The following is a 21,785-nucleotide window of genomic DNA, read 5'->3' on the forward strand; positions in this document are numbered from 1 at the left end:
GGAGCAGGGACAGAGGGTGACAGTCTTTAGGTGGGAGTGACCTGGGTGCGTGTGTTCAGGTTTTTTTTTTAAGATTTATTTACTTATTATGTATACAGTGTTCTGCCTGCATGCCAAATAGATCTCATTACAGATGGTTGTGAGCCACCGTGTGGTTGCTGGGAATTGAACTCAGGACCTCTGGAATAGCAGCCATTGCTCTTAACCACTGAGCCATCTCTCCAGCCCCCCCCCCTTTTTTTTTTTAAGAATAAATTTTCAGATTAGTGATGTAGGTCACTTAGTAGAACGGTTATCTATCATGATCATGAAATTGAGGCAGTAGGATCACTTAATTTTCAGCCTTGGAAAGCATGATATCTTGCCTCAAAATGAAAACTAAAGGAATATTCTTACTAGCTATATACAATATGCAAATACATACAGATATAAATAAAAGTGTGTTTTATAGCAGCCTGAGAGACCAACTCCCAGGACTGTATCCAGGGTAATAACAAGAATTCCTTCATAGTAGTGGGACTTAGGAATCATTTTTATTTATCTGAAGGAATAAGATTCATACACATACTGGTCATACCATTCACTTCATTTTCTCTCAAGTTCTTCTCTTTTTTTGTTCTGTCTCCCCTTATATCCATCCAATGGAAAGTAAAAAGGGTACATCTGAGGGAGTAATTTACCATAACAATTCCCAGCTGCAAGGTTCAGGCTGTTACCTGAGGCCAGGGGCACAGTGCCCAGTGAAATAAGATGCTGAGGAATTTTTGTAGGAAGTAGATCTTTATTATCCAGACTTAGCAAGCAGGCTGCAAACACCAAAGTTGCTTTGTGCCTGAACTTGGTTCTAGAATTAGACATTTGGAAATTTGTCCCTCTATATTATCTGTGAAGGTTTAACTTGTGAGGCATTTATTCTAATTTGAATTTTTTCTAGGCCTAAAATCAGCTAATTGTATGTAGCTTGTCTAGAACTGAGAAGAAATTCTGTTTCCTTTATGTCAGTGTGAGCTAGTGATAAAAAAAACGAGGCCTAAGTGTCTTACAGTCCTCATGGAATAATAGATCTAATTATGAAGCATATCCTAGTACATTTATAGTTATCAAAATTATATAGCTTAAAAGGAAATCATCTTTCTGACCATCCACAGACATATGTGCTCAAAAAGTACAAAACACATCACCAATGGCATGTGGAAAGAACCCCACAGTTATTTTTTTAGGGAGGAAAGTAGTGGCACATGAGAAAAATTACAGACAGAAGCAACTGGTTATCAGAGTCTGTGGTCCTGTAAGCCTTGCTTGACTAGGTTCCTGTAAAACAGAGAATTATCTATCTGGTGGGTTGACACCTGAACTATCAGTTGCCATCTGCTGTATATTCTGGCCTCTGGTAACACCATTGCTACCAGCAGCTCTCAACAAAGTTTCTAATTAATACAGTGACATGGTTAGAATAAGAGTGGCCACCATAGGCTCATAGATTTGAACACAGGTCATCAGGGAGTGCCTTTATTAAGAGATGTGATCTTGGGTGGAGAAGGTGTGGACTTGTGTGTCACTGGGGTTGGTCTTTGGGGGTTTCAAATATTCAAGCCAGGCCCAGTGTTCCCTCTCTTCCCGTTTCCTGCTGATCCAGATGTAGAACTCTCAGATACCTCTCTAGCACCATGTCTGCCTGCATGCTTCCATGCTTCCCACCACACCGATAATGGAGTAAACCTCTGAAGCTGTAAACTAATCCCAATTACATGTTTTCCATTATAAGAATTGTCATGGTCATGGTATCTCTTCACAGTAATAAAACATTGGCTAAGACAGAAATTAGTGCCTTGGACTGGGGTATTGTTGTGACACGCCTAACCATGCTTATTGTAGGGAGGGTGTGGACTTTGGATTGGGAAAGCTGCTTAACACTTTTGTTGGGGTTAATGGGCAATACTAGTAGAAGCAGGAATACAGTGGTGCTGAGAGTAATGTGGATTAGGACAGCCTGACTCAAGAGCTTTCAGAGAAGAATATTCGCAAGTGGACGAAAGATTACTCTTAGGATATTTAATGAAGAACTTGGCTTCTTTTTGACTTTGTGCAAAATTCTGCTTGAGTCAAAATTGAAACGTTTTGGATTACTGTTGCTGGCAGCAGAGATTTAAAAAGAGGCTAGTATTGACTGTGCCATACAGTTATTAGTGTCAGTCTTATGCAGATCTGTAATAAAAAGGCGCAAGAATGGCAAAAAAAAAAAAATACAAAATGTACAGTTTGAGGAGAACAGGAACAACAGGACATGTAATGGAGCTAAATCTAGTACTCAGGGAGATTACAAAGTTTAAAGAAAAGCCTGATCCTAATTGGGGTAAAGGGAGTGATGACCCCAGGGAAACACACTACCCAGATAAACTTTCAACTTTCGAAAAGGGATTAAAGAAAACCTTAGGGCCAGGTGTCGTGGTGCACATCTTTAATCCCAGCACTGGGAAGGCAGAGACAGGCAGATCTCTGAGTTTGAGGCCAACCTGGCCTAAAGAGCAAGTTACAGGACAGCCAAGATTAGGCAGTGAAGGAAACCATCAAAAGCAGAAAGCTGGTGAAAATGTACTTGAATGAAGGGGCCATGTTCCAGCCCCAGTAAGCAGAACAACTTGGCAACTTTGGCCATGTAGTTCTGGCTTTGGAGTCAAGGACACAAGAAAGGGTGTGTATAGTATCCCTCCATGCCTAAGGAAAGCTGCTGAGGCCAGGAATGTGTCAGAGGTGTCCCTGTGTGGAGGCCCAAAGAAGCCATTTGGAGAGGCCATTGTGTGAAGCTATGAAAATGAAGTCTGGATTTTGTTGAAGACACCAAAATGTTAAAGATGCCAGAGTGGTGGGCTACCTTCCAAGGAGAGCTGCTAACAGGTAGTGGAACCAGCCCAAGAGGGAGAAGTGTGTTACAATCAACAAAGCTAAAAGGAATTAGAGATCTGAAGAGTGCTTTGACATCAGACATGGAGATGCAGAGTTTGGAGTTTGCCCTGCTGGTTTTAAGTCTTGCTTTGGCCTAGTATTTCATCACTATGCTCCATTTCTTCCCTTTCAGAATGGTAATATATATCCTATGCCATTGTATGTTGAAAGTATATGATCTGGTTTTTATTTTAATTTATAGAGGATTACAGTTAAAAGATTGCTATGAATCTCTAAAGAGACCTTGAACTTTGGCCTCTTAAATGGTGCTGAGTCTGTTATAGACAATGGATGGGAATTTCTGAAGTTGGATTGAATGCATTTTTTCACTATGATATGGTGTCTTATCAACTGAAACCCTAACACACATGCTTCCCACCATTACAATCATGGACTAAACCTCTGAAACTGTAAGCCAGCCCCAATTAGTTTTCCTTTATCAGAGTTGTTTTGATGATGGTATCTCTTCATAGCAATTGAAGATTGACTAAGACATATGGAATACAGATTTTATTACTTGCATATCTGGAGATGAACATAATCCAGCATCTTAGCTAATGAACAACGAAGAGATATTGTTCCAGATTTTTGTTTCTTAAATGTGTGGATGGTTTTAAGTGCTATGTTTTCTCACTGGATTCTGTACAACTGTAGTGACCATATTTTTTTTTGAACAGTTAATGTCTCTTTCTATAAATTTTATTAATTTATATTGTTAGGGAGCTACTCTTAACAATTTAAATTCTATAAGAAACAAAAAGTCATGCAGAAAAACTCATGACCAAAACATTAATTAGCGAAAGGAAGATAATAGTCTCCCTAGTATTAATCTTTTCCCATTTTTAAAGTTACTCAGCTTTTAAATCACTGTACTAAGGAATAAGTAAATGTAATCCACAATCTTAAATTTTTATCAATGTTTAAGTCAATCTTTAAATGAAATGAAGTCTATGCATGTAATGCAGAGAATTATACACAGGATTTTCCAATGCAGAAGTATAGTTGATGAAAGTATTTAGATATAATGATAAAAAATGAAATTAGAAACAATATTTTCATCATAAAAAATATGTAACTAAAGATGGTTTTGAAACTAACAGACAAATAAGTTTAATATAGTACATACAACAAGTCCTTGGTTTTTTTTTGTTGTTGTTGTTTTGTTTTTGCTCATGTCGATAATCCAAATACTTGAGAGGCTAAGCCAGTGTCTCATCCCACACCCACCATGTATTAATACTTTCTATTATTATTGAAGGCGATCAGGAAACATATAAGAAAACTTCTTTCTCTCTTGACCACTAGAAAGTACCCCATCTGGGGCTGTTGTTTACCCAGCAGCTTTATACCCTAGTAGAAAACATGCACATACTGAATCACTGGCAAGATTAAAAATACACGAATATTTCCATGACCACCGAAATGGCAGAGATGGCTGTGTGGCACATGTATACGGTGTATGTGTGGAGGGGGAGTGACTTCTAGGGGAACTCCAGCCATGTGGTATTACTGAGGGTGATTCAATCGCTGGTGGACTGGTAACAGGAATAAAACACATGGGTAAGAGTTTTAACCTAAGGAACCACAACTTTGGCAACTATAACCAGATCATCTATATACCCCGAAGGATTGTGAAGATCTGGACAAAAGGTACCCCGGCAGTAACCCAGAAGAAACTAAGAGCAGAAGAATCTTGGGAAACTCTTCTAGTCTTTCAAAACTATGTTCTCAGAAAGTGAGATGGCTCAGCAGTGCAAACTCAACAACCTGGGCTCCATCCCCAAATCCCTGAGGAAGAAGAAAAATAACTCCTCAAAACCATCCTTTGACCTACACACACACACACACACACACACACACACACACACACACACACACACACACACACCCTTGACATGAAAGAAAAAATCAAATACATACATATCCTTAGTCATCCTCTTTCTTAATCATCTCCAAACGATCTTACCATTACTTCAAATTCAAAATTCTCTTTTCATTTTAAGCTGAGTTGATTCTTTCACCTGGGTCTTGTTTTTCTAATTCTCTAGTCTTATTACCAGTAATAACCGTTCATCTGTTTACTTAAGCAATTCTGGGTGTCAGCCATGAGGAAAAGGTAGATAAAAGTAAAGAAGCAGTGAAGAAAATGAGCACAGTTCCGGCATTTGCTTCTACACATTTATGAGCAAATAATTCATGCAGATTGATCTTCAGGGAAGTATTTGATTCCACTGCGTGCTGAGGCTGCCACCTATCCCATTTCCAGTGAGTTCCACCACTTTGTACATAACTGCCAGCCTTTCTGTTTATTCGCTAGCTCTGTTTTATTTCCACTAGTTTTGACTTTCGAGGAGATGGAAGATCCTGGGCCTGAGGAAGCTATCTTGATCTTCTTTGTATTTTTCACAGCATTCTGTATTGCTTTCAACTGAACATGACATGGAAACTCCCTAAACACCTGTGATATTAATGAGGAATAAATCTCTCTAAAAAATTTCCATTAGAAACAAAACTTGGAAAACAATTCAATAAAACCAGCGCTCCCGCTGTCTAGACAGCTTTTTGATGTTTTTAATATTATCTGTGTTTCCTGACACTGGGGCTGGAAAAGGCACTGAGTGGGAAATGGGTGATAATCTGTATCAGTTTCTAAGCTTTGAGCCTGATCTGCCATCATCGGGGCTTCTTGGACCACACAGTGCTAGGTCCATCCAAGAGCTGATGAGTTGGTAGATAAAGTGAAGCCCACGTGTGCCATAGCAGAACACTTCCAGACTTTTCTATTGTGCTGATGCTACCGCTTCAGTGACTTTACCTGAAACAACAGCCGAGGGACTTTAGGAAATATGCTGGTTTCTCTCCCTAGAGACGGTCACTGAGTGGTTTTGGCCTATGGCATGACATTAAAAATATTTAAAACCTCCCATTACACTAATGTGTAGTAAAGGTTAAGATTCATGACTTTCCTGCTAAATAAGAAGCCCTCAGTCCTTAATTTATTCATTTAAGGAAGGCAGCAACCAGACCACCTTGAAATATTAAGAGGTCTGCATTTGGGAAAAGCTGTCTAGCTCAGTGCTTTCAAGAAAGAGCTAATAGAACGCTCTTCAGTGTGGTTATTGTAGATGATATGTAAACAATTTCTAGTTATCAGAAACACAACGTAACAGCCAAGAAATGCTACATATTTACAAATCATTGCTTTATGTCATGAGTTTATTACCAGAATGAAAAACCAGACACAGGCTAACTTCATAAAGAAGGAAGCTGACTTTGTTCAGAGTTTTAGATTCCACCTAACACTGAGCTAGTTCTGTGATGAGGACAACTCCTATGTGTCATAGCATGTCAAATAGCAGTGAGATTATACATAGAAGCAAGCAGGATGTAGCTCAAGGCAGGAATCAGAGAGGCAGAGGCAGGACTTCTTTCTCTCATCACACTTCTGTTGAGATAACTCAGAGGTGTCTGGTCTGTCCCCAATGACCAAAGAACTTCTAACAGTTTCATTTATTAAAGGCATCTTCCAGTACTGCCACCTTAGGGACCAATCCCTCAACACAGGGACTCTTTGAAGACACCAAAACCAGAAAGAAAAAAAAAACAATATAAATATTTAGAGAACAAACAAGCAGTATGTAACAGAAAATAAAGCAGAACAAAATAAAATTATTTTTCTGGGATATATTAATTATAAACTGACAAAAATGTCTTCTGGAAAGCCACTAATTTTGAAAGAAAATATATAACAGTTTGGCCAACTACAGAAGTGCCTGCAAAAGAGAATGCTACTAGTATTTATAATTATGCCAGGGCCGTTGCATTTTTATGCTGTACCTATTGTGGCTCAGGACCGCCCCTCCACCTGGACAGTCCAGAGGAAGCTGTGTCTGGACACAGCAGCCATCAGCCTGTTAACCTTACTGTGAGAGATGGGCTTGCTGTCGTTCATCTGAAGCCCAGTGCTAAATAAATCTATGTTTCTGATGGCAGTGAGGAGACTAGAAGTTTCTTTTCTATACCTCTTTCAAGACTTATTTCCTGCTTGAAAGAGATGATAATTTGAAGAACAGCAAAGGAGAGATGGTCGTACAGGACTCAGAATTTGTTTTGAAGCTGTTGTGACCTTGAACTAACAGAGGTGTCCCTAAAATCCTTGCAATTCTTAGTTCCAGTGAGCAGCTGGCCTCAGTGAGAGTTGAGGGCTGACTCTGAGGTTACACAGAGAATAAGCTGAAAATGACATGACAGGCCATTTAATTTTCAAGCTGATGATCTGACTGTGTTACCAGCCTTTGTGAGATGGTGAAGGGAGACTGACTCAGAGAGTGAGTGATCCGCTGGCAGAAACAAGTCCACTCTGAGTGAGTGCTTGCTGAAGTATTTAGTAATAAAGAAAGCAAAGTTATTCAGCGAAGACTGATGATCCCTGAAGTCTGCAGAAGGAAAAGGAAGTTGAAGAGAAAGGGGGTAAAGGGTAAGACCAGATAGCTCTGGTAACAAAGTAGACAATTAGAACATTTAATTACATACATGGCATAGATATGAAATTTTTTATCATATTTGTAAAAATTAGATTCTCAACTATGTCCTTCACTTTCTACCACACAATTATCAGGATGATATAGAGTTGGTAGGATTTATCCTTTCCAAAAGGGGAGTCTCCAAGTATGTCTGCTAAGTGTTGGACATGGTTTCAATGTGTCCCTCAAGGTATCATTTGCCTAAATTTAGCTCCAAATGTGAAATATTAAAAGAGTAGAAACTGGCACCAATGCACAGCTGCCTCCCAAACAGATCAAGCCAAATGACTGTCTCACCCGTTCAGGTGGCCTGATCCAGTTGGGGGCCCCTCAGCCTTTGGTTCATAGATCCTGTGCTTCCATTCATTTGGTTATTTGTCCCGGTGCTTTATCCAACCTTGGCTTCAACAATTCTCGCTCATATAAATCCTCTTCTTACTCACTAATTAGACTCCCAGTGCTCCACCAGGGGACCAGCCGTGGATGTCTGCCTTTAGATTCCTCAGTCCTTGGATGGGGTTTATGGCACCACTATTTGGGTGTCTGACCATCCCATCACCAGAGTAGGTCAGTTCCTGCCGTCTCGCGACCATTGCCAGCAGTCTTTTGAGGGGGTATCTTTGTGGATCTTCGTGGGCCTCCCTAGCTCTCTGCTTCCTCCCCTTCTCACCTTCTCATGTGGTCTTCATTTACCATGGTCTCCTATTCCTTGTTCTCCCTCTCTTTTCTTGATCCAGCTAGGATCTCCCACTCTTTCCCTCGACTGTCGCCCTTCATTGTTCCCACTCATGACCAGGCTATTCATGTAGATCTTGTCCATTTCTCCGTGTCTTTTTTTTGGGTCCCGTTTTCCAGGTAGCCTCACTGGTGATGTGAGTAGCAGTCTAGTTTGGTGCCAGGTCCTGGGCTCGTTGCATGAGTTGGCTGTTTGAATCCTGGGACTTATGCAGGGACACTTGGCTCGGTCTGGGAGGGGGGAATGGACCTGCCTGGACTGAGTCTACCAGGTCAACCCCGGTCCTCGGGGGAGACCTTGATCTGGAGGAGGTGGGAATGGGGGGTGGGCTGGGGGGAGGGGTGGGCGAGAGGGGGAGAACAGGGGATTCTGTGGCTATTATGTTGAACTGAATGGTGTTATAAAATAATAATAATAATAATAATAATAATAATAATAATAAAACAAAACAAAAAAAAAAAGAGTAGAAACTTACTTTGACTATAGAATTTAGAAGTTGGGCTTGGGAGATGATTAAGATTAGATAGGCTCCTCAGGGGTGAAGCCCCATACGCAAATTCTGGTAGGTTTATTTGTAGAGTTGGCACCAGGAGATACACATACAGGGTTGTCTTTCAGACATTCAAGGCTGGTCACTGCTTTGATCAACTTCCATCAAAAAGATCATCCCTAGATGTGGCCACTGGACCTTAGATTCCAGATATAAGCCACAATCAACGTTTTCATAAAAAAAAAAAAAATCTGGGGCACTGTGTTACAGCAACAGAAATGGATTAATCCCATCACCATGACTTTAGTAGTTGCTGAATTCACTGTCATATCTACCTCTAAAACATGGAAAGACATTTCCAAACTAAGTTCAAATATACCTCTATTTGAGTGTTTTTTAGACTCGAGGACTAGAGCAAATCTAGTCCTATAACAGCATTCATACTTTTATACTGCTTTATAAGTCCATCTCCTTGTTTAACATATAAGATTCTTTGTGAAAAAAATGCATCTTACTCTCTTTTCTCTTTTCCTCCAATGAGTGCATTAATGCCAGAACCTGAGTGGCTTCAAGGATGCCAGGAGTACATGACAGAACTCTCCTTGGTGCCTCACAAACCTAGTGTGATGCTTTCTGTGGGAAAGATTCCCCCAATGATCTTCAGTGTCCTCTACTTTTAGTATTAGTTTCCCTCATAGATTAATACACAAACTATTTACAAGTCACTTGAATGGCATGGACAATAACTCTTAGCTGTATTGAATGAAATAAGTCAACTAAAAAAATCCAAAGCATATGTGTTACTACACTCTTCTTACTCTATCACATAAACGGTTTAGACATGGTTTTGCATGCCTGTAATGGTGGCATCCTATGCTGGGCTGGGAGTGAGGAAAGAGGATCATGAATTTAGGGCCTTGCCTTGTCTCAAAAAGAAAAGACAAAGAAACAGAAAAATAGAACCACGGATGGGTTTGTGCTACGTTTCTGACTTTTACACATTTCCCTTGTGGCTACACACAGGATGAGCTTTAGTGTTCCCAGTTGGTATAAATTTGGAGGAATGAGAGCATGTCACTGTAGAATGTCACTTTGGGATAAGAATGTGAAGCTGCCCTCCATAAAATGTTTTTCAGCTTCATGATGGTGCAAAACGATCTACATTCAGCAGACTCTGCCCTAAAGATTTTGAATGCTAATCTGCTCCCAGGAGGTCACAGGAAGGAAGGCACTCCTCCTGGCACCTCACAGATGGCGATGAACCTAAGATTTCCGCCAGCCACATGATCCCTGGGGAAGCCACCCAAGCTCCTCAGCTGCAGGGCTCATGCGGCACTGTGTTCTGGAAATCAGGGTATCACAAGCATCATTTATTTAGGCTCATTCCCACAGCAGTGCCGTGGTGAGCTAGCTGTAAGTCAAAGAAAGCATCCCTATTTGGGTGCCTGAAGATGAACAGATGCAGGAGTCCTCTACCCTCACATTATCTGCTTCCAAACAGAAAAGTTTCCCTTGTAAAGATATTATAAATTCCCCTTCTGAAAATATTCCTCTCTCCCACACAAAGAGAAGAGGATGACTTATACCCAAGAGTCGGTGCTGAAATGTGTGCACACAAGCAAGCAAGCTTTTCTTAAATCCCTTAGCTTCCATTAGTTACTTCCACATATTTCCAAGTCATTTCCTCATTATTTATGTCTATTGAAATCCCAGACTCTGTTCCTTTGTTAAACTACTGCAAAAGTCCAGTTCTTACCACTCCATTGAGCTTCTGTCTTTTCTGTCAATCCCATGGGTATAAATTGTCTTCTCTTCTGTTCACCTCTCTTCTACTGGTTACTTTCACAGGCCACTAGACACTGAACCTCAGAAGGTAAAAGAAAGCCTCTTCTCCCATTTCTGTGATTTCTGCTCATGAATTTTGTTGAAACTGGCTTTTCTTTTGTTGTCATATTTTATTTATTTTCATTTTGCAGTGTTGAGGACTGTAGCCAAGGTCTCGTGCATATTGGACATGTGCTTTATGCATTTCTGTGTAGATTTATCCTCACTATTGGAGACACCCAGAAGGACACATTGCATTTGTGACAAGCAAATTTCTCATGTAATAGGGCCCAGAGAATTAGGAGACTTGCATCTTTTTTTTTTCTTATGTTCTGTGAAGAGCCAGCCTGCCTCCATCTTAGTAAAGCCGTCTGTCTTATAATAGAGACAAACTAGGCTCATTCCTGTTTGTGATTAAACCTGTTTCTCATGGGTTGAGCTCTGCCCCAGCCGTAACCTCCACTACAAATGGTTCTGCACTGTCTGTTGCACAAATGGCAGTTATGTCTTGGTTTCCAAGAGTTGTTTATAACCTTTTCCAACCCTACCTTTGTTTTGAAAGGGTTGTTATGGCTACATTGTATGACTACCTGTTGTCATGGCCACCCTGCAATCATGTCTTTGTTTCAGGAGGTCTTTAGGCCTAACTTGTTATGCTTATGTGCTTATGTTCTGCTCTTATAACCCCCCCTATTTTACCTGCCCAATCCCCCATTTGGAAACCCCTATCCATGAACTTTCTTTTCTTTTCTTTTTTTTCTTTCCTTCTTTTTTTTTTGTTTTTTTTTTGTTTGTTTGTTTGTTTTTGTTTTTTTTTTTTTTTTGTTTTTTTAGACTGGGTTTCTCTGTAGTTTTGGAGCCTGTCCTGGAATTTGCTCTGTAGACCAGGCTGGCCTCGAAATCACAGAGATCCTTCTATCTCTGCCTCCTGAGTGCTAGGGTTAATGGTGTGTGCTACCACTGCCCGGCCCTCCATGAACTTCCTTGAAAACCTTGTTTTCCTCACCTCCAATGCTGACCTCTGGAACCCTCCCTCAGGTAGCAGCCCAGATCCATGAATTTAAAACCAAAAGCTTGCTTTAATAGATTTGGTTATGATGATTTGGGTCGGTGGTCTTCATCCCATCTTTGTGATTAACATTTGATCCTGAGTTTTAGGGAGTTTTTTCTTTGGGGTGGTGGAGCAGGGGCTGGGGAGGGGGTTGGACGCTCTACAAAATGAGAAGAAGTCTAGTGATTAAGCAATTATGATGGGGTAGGGGCTGATCATTACCATTTGGAATGAAAGAAAGGAAGCTGGTGTCTCTGCATATATTTCAAACAGGAGGATACAGAAGAATTGTTTCATCTGTTGATAGAATCTAGTGAATAGATAGAAGGAGAGGTTGACACAAAGCTTAACAACTCATAAGCCATTTATCTCAGAAAAGACTGGCTATATCCAAACCTGCCAGGAAGCTGTGCAAATAACTACTGAACCCAAAGGGAACCAGAGTTCTCTTTAGCCCACCCAAAAGGAAATAATAAATGTGTAGATACAGGCAATTAAGTAAATTATTAGCACAGGGGATTATTGTATAAACATTAAAATGTTGTCATGTAGCTGGGTAGTGGGGAACACCTTTAATCCCAGCACTGGGGGAGTGAGGGGACAGAGCCAGGCAGATCTCTGTGAGTTCGAGGTCAGCCTGGTCTACAGATTGAGATCCAGGACAGGGACCAAAACTACACAGAGAAACCCTGTCTCTAAAAACCAGGGGAAAAAAGTCGTGTAGGTGTTTATGAACCCAAAAGCAATGCTTACAACAATATGAAATACAAAGTAAAATCACTTTATAAATATATTTTAATGCAAATCTTTGATTTAAATGACCAATTAATATATCTGATCTAATTATTGACTTATTTAGAGACAGTGGTTCATGTAGCTCAGGCTGCCCCTCAAATCGATAGTGTGCACAGATAAGAATGGCTTGAAATTAATGATGTTTTTTGCCTCTCTCTCTCAAAACCATGTCTTTGAACACCAGTAATTTTTTTCACCTTATTTTTTCCTTACAATTTCCTACACTACCATTAGTCATATAATTCTACTTTGGTTTCAATTACTCTAAATTTTCTTCACAGTGTAATTCTTGAACATTTTTAAATACCAAATGAGAATGAGAAGCTATCATCATAGCCAGCATGGACATGCTGTATATTATAAGGTTTCAATATTTTAAAAATTACATTAAATGGCTGTTCTATCTTGGATAATTTAATGCTCTGTCATTATTAAAATATGAATGTCATTATAGCTAGTATCTAGCTCTTGACATTGCCAAATAATTAATATTGTAAAATTTACTGACTAGAAATATATATGAGGGTATAAATATCAATATATTACTAAGAAAAAGGTTAAAGTATGAATATTGTTATAAATAAATGATCTTCGGTGCTCCCATTTGCCATGTCTCTGTCTTTTCCAAATTATTTAATATGATATATTTATTCACTTGAAAATGAAACCATTTAAAATCCCTACATTAAAGCATGTTTCAGGGAAAATGATGCCCATTTAAATAACCAGGCATTAAAATATTGTGTTATTGTAACTCAGTACTTTAAAATTGAATTGAATGGAATTACAGCTAACTACATGCGTTCTTGGATCAGAAAACAGCTGCCTTTTTGGAGGGGGAGCACCACTCCATAGTGCTTTATTTGGTACTTTATTCTGCTATGAATGTGGGTTTACACATAATTTATAAAGTGAGCAAAACTACATTTTTCCCCTGTAGAGGAAATCTCAGCAAGTGTCAGTATTCACTGCTTCCAGAACCCTACTCTCCTACCTGGAAATCTACTATATATGGACTTGGTGCATTAGGAAAAAAAAAAATCAAAATATTGGTCCAGAATAGAGACTGCAACAGAATTCACAGACAAAGACAATGCTCAGATCTGGGATTTTCAATAAAATTTTATCTTATTTAAAGATTTCACCCATCATCCCAGGCTGTCCTGGAACTCACTATGTGGCCTAAGTTGTCCTTAATCTTCCAGTATTTCTCCTACCTCAGCCTCCCGGGTGCTGGTATTATGAGTCATATCATGATGGGACTTTTGATATTATACAGGGTTACTGGTTGTTTACTTCTGAAACAAATACCTGAGAGAAATCAACATCCCTGGGCAATCACGATTCATGGCCACTTGTGTCTACTGCTGTGGACTGGAGATGAAAATCACCACCACACAGGGAACTTGTGTTAGAACAAAGAAAATGGGGGAGCAGAGGAAAAAGAGCCAGCGGCAGCAGGGTGTGTCCTTCAGCTGGCTCCCTCCTGGCCCCACCCTGCTTCTTCCTTAGTTGCTACATCACAAACCAATTATCTCTTGCAAACCCCTCCCCTGCCCAAAGACACAGGCAGCAGTGTTTTACTATGTCCCTTGGCATCCCCCAAACCAATCAATCAACATTAACTGTTGTATACACAAAGTAGAATCCAGCATTGAATAGAATTCTCATAATCAGATATCCCACACACACAAATGAGGGAAAAGATATAGAAAGTGTCAAGATCTAATTTGTATGAAAATGACTTAAAAATATAAAGTCTTTTTCAAAAAGAAGAGAATATTCTAAGGGGCTGATCAGGTAACTGTCCAGTCTAGAATAAGGTTAAATAAAATTGAAATTTAATTAATTTTTATGATGTTTCTGTAACTATGCATCTTTTTTGTTTTATATATATACACATGTGTGTTTGTGTGTGTGTGTACACACTTGTAGGTGTGTGTGTGTGTGTGTGTGTGTGTGTGTGTGTTGTGTGAACACATGTGAGTGTCTGTGCAGCAATCCACCTTGATTCTTGTAAGATAGTCTCTCATTAGCCTGGTGCTCCATGACTGTCATCATATCCCCAGTGCTGGGATTACAGGTATATGTCACAACACATGACACCTATACTTTTTATGTTGGCTGTAGAGATCAAATTCATCTTCATATTTTAATGGTAAGAACTTAAGGCTGGACTATCTCCTTAGCTCACAATGCAGTTCTCATATGTTCTATTTTTAACCAATAGAAACATAAGAAATATTCCACTATAGATGGTCTCCAGGATTTCCTCACTAAAGGCAATCTTGGAGATGATGAGGAAAAACTTGCCTTTCAATAACATTTTCTTTTCAAATTACAATGCTAGAGTACCACAAATACTGTTGTCTTACTATTGCCTTAACTAAACCATCCTCATTAAATTAATTATGGATCATCTACATGTAGAAAACACCCTCTTACTTTTCTCCCAAGTGTAGCATCTTTAAGAATCAATTCAAAATGAATAACCTCACCACTAGCCCTTGAATCTTGTTCATATTTAATATATTTGTATTGATAACTATATAGAAAAATACAATCTAAAAATGTGAATACATAGCCCCTTGAAAGTTGCATGTATTTTTTGCCTCTTTTTTCCCCATTGCTTAGGATGTTACTAGAGGGGTATAGTTTAAACATGAAGAGATGTTAATTAAAGTTGAAATGATAGAGACAATTCAAACTGTACAATGTTTAACTTTAATTTTTCAATTGACACATTTATCATAACTGTGTGTATATATGATGTGTGTAAGTGCTGTGTTGTATGTGTGGAGCTCAGAGGATAGTTTGTGTCTGGTTCTCTCCTTGCACCTTTGTATGTAAGAGAAACTTGAACTGGTCATTGGGCTTCTGCTGCAATGCTTTACCCATTGTGCCATCCTACCAGCTCTAATATTCTAATGGCATACTATATTGTGTTGATATCATTTAAGAAAAAGGAAACTGAATTTAGTTTAAGCATACCTATGTTAAATCACAGGGTACTTAAAAAAAAAACTTATCTAAATAAAGGCAAGGACAGGCCCAGAAAATCCTACGGTCATTGTCCTATAGCCAACTATAAAGGTATGGAGCAGAAATCACTGTTTATCTAAGAGACCCAGGCCTTAGCACAATTGCAGCCACAGCAAAAATGTCTAAGCAGGATGGCCCCCTACTCCAGACTGTCCCTGACCTTTTGCCCTAGCTACAGAGAGGGTCTTGAACTCCTCACCCCAAAGAGAAGGGCCAATCAGAAGTGGACAAACAACTCCAGGTGCCCCTCTGCTGACACGACAATGTTGCAATTCCCTAGACCCAAGAGCTCCAATCCCCTCAGTCCAGATACCCATAGCTAGGAAGTGAGCTAATCCCAGGTCTCTAGATAGGTAGTCTTGGAATCCCCCAAACCTCACCCTCCTTGTCCAGCCACTACAAAATCTTTCACCAGTGCTGCTGGGGGTCTCTCCTTCTCGGTTGCTGAGTCAGTTGGACCGAGAGGCCAGAGTTAACTCCTATTAAAGAATGTTTTTGCTTTAGATTCAGTCTCTTGGTGATCCTTTGGGCACAGCATATATTCAGTTTGAAAGAACATTACCAAGAAATTCGTCGTGTAATTTGTACATTCTGTTTTTATTTTCCTAAGATGAGTTGATACCTATAGTATATGAGCAGGTATCTGATCTAAGATTCTACAATTTTTAAAAATTCATTCTCAATCTCGGATTGAAAGAGGGTTGTAATTATGTTACAATAGTGTTCTTGTTGTCTGTGGTTCATCAGCAGCAGTCTAAAAATACTAAATGGAAAAATCCATAAATAAATTATCTGAGACTTATATATTGTGTGTGATTCTGAGTGCTTATAATCTGAAAAGCCTATTGTCCCAGTCAGCTTTTTGTCCCAAGCTGTTCCTTGGTCCAGAGTCTCCACAATGTATATGCTACCTTCCCATTAGGCATTAAGCAGCCATTTTGAGGATAAAATTGACTGTCAGGCTTAAGTCCAAGGACCCTTGTTTCACTTAATAGTGACCTCAACACACAGACTAATGGGACCAGCGACTAAAATATGCCAAGAAGTCATCAACTGCTTCTGAGAAATAAAGTACAAGTGATCCACTTAATGAGGAGATATAAATAATTACATGCTGTGATTGATGAGATGTATGCAGCACAAATCTACTCTAGAACTTCTGAAGAAAATAAATGCATTAGTGTGGGCTTGCTATCACACTCACACTACAAAAGTATCAACCAGAGTGCCTAATAAACCACCCACTCCACTTCATTTCATCCTGCAGCCTATGTAGCATTTCAAACCATCAAAAGAAGGGTGGGAGAGAACAGTAAAACATTCAGAGACAGACCTTATTTACATCAATGCATAGAATTTAAAAACCCTATTTTACTATTAACTGTTGCTATTAACCTTGTAACAAGAAAATAAAACTTTATTCTAAATATGTAAGCATAAGAAAAAATAACAAGACTTGTTATTACCAATGGTTTCAGGTATGGAGTTTTGGAAGGTTTCTCTGAGTACAAAAGTGGATGAGTCTTACCCAAATATCTGTTTTGAAGCTAAGATTCTGATTTTTTCCATTCTAAATATTTTACCATTTCCTTTTAAATTAAACTGGAGACACAAAATAATTTATAATAATGGTTGCCCTATTTCAAAAATACATATTTCACATGTGGTATTTTTGATAGTCTAAACATTGAACAATATAAATCTTCATTATGAAAATGATTCTTGATAGTTACCATTCAGCAGCTCACATGGGGGAAATCACAACTTAGAGCTTCAGGAATGGCAAAGCTGAAATGATTGATTATTTATGTTAATGGCAATATTCTCTGGTCACTAATTATCATTTGATTACAAAAATACCATGATGCAGTCTGCTGCTTGTATTTATCCAGTTTGCTAGACAATTAGCATTAAGAAGAGCAACATGTCAGAACAGAGCTTTTTAAGGTGACTAAAATTGCTAGAAAAATATCACATATAGTCCTTTAGAGATTTCTCATAGACTTTTAATGTAAATTTTGATGGGCTATTACTTTTTATTAATGCTAGTTGAGTACTTAGAGAAGACAACTGTGCACTGTACTTAGTGCTGGGCAAATTGCCTGGTTATATGTCATATATTACTGTTACTTTAATGAATAGTGCTATGGCAATTAGAAGACTGATGGCTTAGAAAATGTAGGTAGATGTATTTGGAGCTCCTTGAGCTAAGTGACATTGCTCCAAGTATTCTACAAACTAACATCAACCATGATTTAAAAACAAAAACCACTGAAAATGCATGGTGTAATTATAGTACATTTAAAATAAGATGTATTCTGCTAGTTAGTGAGGGCCAAAGCCTTTAATCCAAGTACTCAGGAGGCAGAGACAGGCAGACCTCTGGGTTTGAGGCCAGCCTCTGCAGAGCATGTTTCATAACAGCCAAGGCTACACAGAGGAACCCAGTCTCAAAAAAAAAAAAAAAAAAAAAAAGAAAACCCAAAACAAAAAACCCAAAAAACAAAAACAAACAAACAAAAAGATATATTCTACATATCAAATCTAAGATTCATACCCATGCAACATGAAATACAAATTTAACAACTACATCACTGGATCTTTGATGAAAACTTGCTTTAAGTAATTAAGTTAGATATTATTAAGTTTTAACAACTTTTCTTAGGATATATTTACAAGGTTCAGGTAGTTACTAACATTATAATAATTATACAAAGGACTAATATAATTTCAAATGATATTTCATATGCCCCAGAGATAAGCAGTAACTGGAATTATACTTCTTGCTCTTAAGACTTCATTTCAATAACTTCATAGTCATATGTCCCATATTCTATGCATATTTGCAAATAGTGAAGTGTCTCACTACATAACTTTGAAAAACTAGAACCAAGAGCCAATATTTTTTATAAACACCAAATTTTTTATAAATAAATTAATTTTTGAAATCTATATAATGTTACCTGGTGAAATACTAGTCCTTAAACACAAATATTCAAGTTCTTAATTTTAGGAGAGCTGAAATTTAAACAAGAAACTTGGAGTTCTTTAAAGTCAAAATTACTCTGAGTAAGTACAGTTGCATTCTTCATTTTCTGGGCATTTGGTTTATTATTTACATAAGCTTTGTTTATTGTTTACATAAAGACTTGAAATGCTTGACAAATTTCTCCTTATCCCTAATGAAATGCAAACTCATTAGTAACAACTCTGAGTATAATAGATGGGAAACGTGGGGAGCATGGAACAGAAGATTCACCATCATTATAGAATCAAGCTACATTCCCAGGAGGCAACTGTGGAGCCTTCCCCTCAGCTTGGCATTAACCAGCTTATTGCCTGAATTCTTCCTTTCAGCAGATCTCTGAAACCAAGTGAAACAGTTGGTATTTTTAAGGTTCTAGAGAAGGAAAGCAAGGTCTGTGGTGGTAGCATTTACAAACGAAACAAACTTTAGTTTATCTTCAAAGCAATGCCATTGTAAACAAGGTTAGGAGTTGCTGGCAAGAAGGCTCAGTAGCCAAGGCCCCTTCTGCTGAGCCTGATGAGTTCACATGATCCTCCTGAGCCTCTAGATCCACATAGTGCAAGGACTCGGGCTTGTACAATGTAAACACCACCCCACCACCCACAAGTCTCTTTTTTGTTGTTGAGGATGGTGAAGAGTCCAGACTTCAAACACCACTGAACATATGCTATACACCCAGGACTAACATATAGGCCTAGGCCAAATTTGAATTTCTTAAAATTTTATTAAATTATATTAATAGTATAAATTAATGGATTTGACTGTAATATTTCCATATTTACATACAACATTCAGAGATCATGCCTGCCCACCCCTTCCATCACTTTTTGCTTTCTGGGGATCATCCTTCTATTGCGATGTCATCTACTTTATTCAGTCTTCACAATGAGAATGCAGCAAACACAGGAAGTATCCTATGTTCTCTTCCAAATTTGAATTTTTTTCTCTCCTCTTTATTTTTTCTTTTTTAGATATGAATGTTTACTACCTAGTTCCTTGAAATTTTTTTTAACACTTCTCAGGAAGAGCTGCATGCTTTAAAATTGCACTTAATTATATAATTTTTGGTTTGTTTGCCCTAAGTTAATTGAACTTTTTTCTTTTTGTTCCCTTCGAAACGTCTCCAATTAGGTCTTTGTCACAAACCTCCCACCTGGGGATGCCAGCTCCTCAGAAACTGGCAAGAGTTGACTATTTGGTATCCTGCTGTGTTCTTATCATCGTAAAAAGCCTAAACTGGAATCATAACTTTATAGACAATAATGACTTAAAAATGCAATTTCAAATAGCAGTATCAGGACAACCTTTTTGTACGATTTATTTATTTATTATATATACAGTGTTCTGCCTGCATGCATGCCTACCAGCAAGAAGAGGGCACCAGATCTTTATATTTGGTTTTGACCCACCATGTCAGCACTGGGAATAGAACTCAGGTTCTCTGGAAGAACAGCCAGTGCTCTTAACCTCTGAGCCATCTCTCCAGCCATAAAAGGACAATTTTTAAGTACAAAAGTAAGATGGGAGAAATCCTGATTATTTTCCTTAGATTAAAATTATTCAGAGGATAGATGCCTGAGACAGTTCGGTGCTTACTCCAGTGGACTTTAGGGATGCAACTCTCATGGGTAGGCTTGGTAGCAGGGAGATTAACCTATTGAGTCATCTTGCCAGCCCCACTGAAACAGAAAATAATTGCATTATCTTCTCTTTATTTTGGTCCCTCTTTCTCTCTGAGAATACTTCATCCTATCAGTTTTTATTAACTACAGAGTTCACTTTCTTTTATAAATTGTGGGGGGTTTTGCTTGTTTGTTTTTGTTTTTATGTTTTATGTTTTTTGTTTGTTTGTTTGTTTGTTTTTTGTCTCTAATCTTCAGTGGGCCCACAGTCACAAAAACTATAAGAACTGTCTATGTAGATGTGCATGGCCTCCAATGATCAGTGGAGTCTTTGGAATAGTTCAGATTTCTCAATCTCTGAATGACTGAGATTTTTATCCCAGTATTTATCTTATGGATCTGTTCTACACCTGAAGGGTTCTTGCTAGTAGCCTAGTCCTTATCTCCTTTGTGACAGCAGTGATTTCATTATTCATATATCTGAGGATGTTTTAAATGTCCCCATGGACAAAGTCACCCAGCACTGAAAATTTCTGGTGTGGAAGGAAGCTTCCCAATGGAGAAAGTAAAATAATTAGAAATCTAGCTTTGACTACAGGTGACCCCCATGTTTTTTTACAAGTAATACTTTAGTCACATTATCTCCAAAGTTTGGTTATCATTTCCCTTGACACTACAGTGTAAACTGATATAGATTTGTATGCTCTTGGATAATAGTTACTAAGCTAAATATTTCAGCACAATAGTTAAAATCACATGATTAAACCATACAAATATGTGATTAAAATGAACCTCTCTACAGGACTTTTAAAACCTAGTTATCTTCATTTAAAGCTATATTTTAGAAATACATCAATAGATAAATATATCTTTAAAGCGGCTAAGCTGTGTTCAGTTTTCATTTGACCTATTCTTGTTTGAAGTTGTGACCCCATATGATCACATTTGAATATGGGATGTTTGGGAGGTGAGGGGTGTGAGTGAAGGTCATCACAAAGGTACTCATGCCAAGATTAGAAGAATAACTGGGCATCTTGCTCTCCTAAGCAGAGAGAGTCCTCATCAGGAATCAGCTTGTAACAACAGGGATTTGTTTTCAATGTTGGAGACTGAACTCAGGATGTTGTATTTGCTAGGCACATGCTATACCACTTCAGTCCCAACCCTTACACTTGCTTCTTGGACTTGAAGTGTCCAGTTGCCAGAATTCTGAGATAATACATTTCTATCATTAAAATCATTCTATCTATGGTATCTCACTGTTGCTTCAGAACTGATGGTAACCTCACTTTCAGCAACCTTATAAACTAGCTTTATTGGTGTTCTATTGTATATTTGGTTATTCCTTTATAATGGATATGTTTAAGGGGTTTTATTGTTTGTTTGTTTGTTTTTTTAAGAATTTATGCTATCACAAGTAGCATTGAAAAGTAAATTCTTTATGTACTTCTCAGTGCACATGTGACTTGAGATAAGTGCACCTACTGAACAAATTCCTCAAGGAATACATGCTTTAATGTGTCACTACTATGATTAAGACAGCTAAAGACACTATCGGTTAACCATGTAACCTTGAGCAATTAATTTAGGCTGACTAGCCTTAGCTGGGATCTCTAAAGGAAGCAATGCTAATGGTCCTTCTCCCAGAGGATTTTTTTGTGAGAACTGTGTGCAGTAAGTTGTGTAAAGTAGATATTAGAATGTTTTATTTATATAGACCATCAATTATAT

General features: G+C 38.4%; 1 protein-coding gene across 1 annotated transcript in view; it reads right to left on the bottom strand.

Moving 5' to 3' along the window:
• Positions 1–21,785, bottom strand: part of Lrp1b (LDL receptor related protein 1B) — a 1,955,528-nt gene that overhangs the window by 562,039 nt on the left and 1,371,704 nt on the right. The window lies entirely within an intron of this gene.

The sequence above is a fragment of the Peromyscus maniculatus genome, chromosome 4 (genome assembly GCF_049852395.1).
Source record: "Peromyscus maniculatus bairdii isolate BWxNUB_F1_BW_parent chromosome 4, HU_Pman_BW_mat_3.1, whole genome shotgun sequence".
In the NCBI taxonomy this organism is placed as follows: Eukaryota; Metazoa; Chordata; class Mammalia; order Rodentia; family Cricetidae; genus Peromyscus; species Peromyscus maniculatus.